Below are 2,500 nucleotides of genomic sequence, written 5' to 3'. Positions count from 1 at the left end.
ATCAGAGGGGGGCATTTCTCCCACACAAGTTGAGATGAAGTACTAGACAAATCCCTAAGCTTACGGCTCGAGCATAGATGTGTCAAATATTTAACAAATGAATGAGTTTTTAATCTGGGGCTCGAGGGAACTGAACGTCATGATAAGTCTTTTTTTTGGTTTTTCCTTCATTAGCATAATTTCTCTGGAGTGTATGTGCAGATTCCGCCGACTTTGTTCGGGAACCCCACGGAGATCTGAAATGGAGTCATAGAATCGGAAAAAGAAAAACTCAGAGATGTCTGAAAAACCGATGCTCCGATGAAGATGGCCGTTGCCAGGAACATGGGTCCCTTTGTGTCTCTCTCTGTTCATCCATTTTGCCTCTAATTGGGCTAATTGAAAACTTAAATACAAGATTTGTTTTTAGTCTTTCTCCCTAATTAAACCGTCGTTTGCTCCTTATCCAGTAATGCTTCCAATGGACATGGTGCCAATCAGCCAGTTACTGCAACGTAAACCATTAAGGGCTGGATGAAGGATTACCAATGTTGGACCACGTCTGTCAGAGGACTATTGAAAATCCACCTCAGCAGGGAGGAAACGACTCATTAGGCTTACACATACTCACAGATTTAAGTGTTTAAATGTTTTGCCCAAAAAGGAAAAAATCAAATCGTTTAATTAGCTTAAGCAATGATGGTCTCTGAAGCTTATTGAGGATTAGATGTAGGACTATAAAAGTGGCAACATTACGCAGGCAGATATTCTAATAAAGGAACATATTTAAAGTATACTCTATCCCAAGGTGAGCCTCTGGAGGGGGGCACTAAGGCATAGCCCTGGTCTGGTGACCCTGGGGGGGTGGCACTAAGGCATAGCCCTGGTGGCCCTGTGGGGGGGGGGGGGCACTAAGGCAGAGCCCTGGTCTGGTGACCCTGGGGGGGGGCACTAAGGCATAGCCCTGGTGGCCCTGTGGGGGGGGGGAGGCACTAAGGCAGAGCCCTGGTCTGGTGACCCTGGGGGGGGGGGGGGGCACTAAGGCATAGCCCTGGTCTGGTGACCCTGGAGGCAGAGCCGTGGTCTGGTGACTCTGGAGGCAGAGCTGTGGTCTGGTGGGGCAGCATGCTAGAAGCCCTCCTCAGGGTCCTGATGTGTTACACAGCATAGAGTGTCTCTGGTGAGACCTCACCACCACCACAACAACTACAACTACAACCTCAGCCTAACCTCAGCTTTTAAGAAAGAGAGGAGAGAGAGAGAGAGAGAGAGAGAGAGAGAGAGAGAGAGAGAGAGAGAGAGAGAGAGTGACAGAGATAGAAATAGAGAGAGAGAGACAGAGAGACAGAGATAGAGAGAGAGAGAGTGAGAGTTCTCAGTTACAGATACTGTAAACAACTTAAGTCAGACTTATTTTGAGTGGCCAGCAGTACCAAGCATGATCTGGCGTCGAGTCTAAGTGTCAGCCAGGGGACCTTTACAAGGGTATGCAGTCCCGCTCAGTGCCTAATGAGGCAATGGAGAGAAAAAAAACACAAGCTAGCACATCAACAGATAAACAACACCGAGCAAATACTGGGTAAATAAGCCTATATTAGGTGCAAATGGACCTTTTTTTTTACACTGCACAAAACTACTAGTCTTCTCTGAGCCTGCAGTTCAATGCAAATGTGTGTGTGAGTGTGTGTGTGTGTGTGTGTGTGTGTGTGTGTATGTGTGTGTGTGCGTGTGTGCGTGTGTGTGTGTGTGTGTCTGTGTGTCTGTGTGTGTGTGTGTGTGTGTGTGTGTGTGTGTGTGTGTGTGTGTGTGTGTGTGTGTGTGTGCGTGTGTGTGTAAGCAAGTGCCTCTGTAAACCTGGCAGAGCGGAGGCTGCCACAGACATCAGCTCTGCATTTGCATATTCACGGCTCAATTTGCACTTGGCTATGCTAATGTATGCAAACATCGTTTCAGAACATTTCAAAAATAGAAACCAGCATTCAAAACGACGCTGTGCCTCTTAATATGCAGCCACACAGGGAAAAAAAGAGGGGAAAAAATTAATGGGAAAAATCGAATGGGCATAGTGGTTAGTGCCTGAATATCTGATTTAAAAGTGAGAGCAGTTTCATGTGTTGCAAGGAAGGATAAGGTCAATGCCAATGCTTCTTTAGTCTAGCAAGCAGATGTGATCCATACACTGTTTATGTGTTTCTTAAGTGTAGTTTTTATACAGTGGCCATAGAAAATGGTGTGGCACAAAAGTAACATGTCTGTGAGGTAGTCTTCTCATTGGACATTGATGCGCTAGATAAACCTTGATGCGTTGGATAAACTTCATGAAGCTGTTTCTGGATTTAGGGAGTGAACTTACTGAGTACTGCATGTTCAATAACCCTACGATCTACCCGACATTACAATGCAAGTGTCTTTATTAAATGCTACATTGTATTGTACCGGCATTTATACTTGTCTTTCCAGTCCCACAAATGCTGGGCCTGGTTGAGGATTGCTGCTGGTTGTTTTCATGATGAATTGGTTC

Source organism: Nansenia antarctica, assembly GCF_963989245.1.
Source record: "Nansenia antarctica genome assembly, chromosome: 5".
In the NCBI taxonomy this organism is placed as follows: Eukaryota; Metazoa; Chordata; class Actinopteri; order Argentiniformes; family Microstomatidae; genus Nansenia; species Nansenia antarctica.
The sequence above is the reverse complement of the archived record's forward strand: the minus strand, read 5'-3'. Positions refer to the sequence as shown.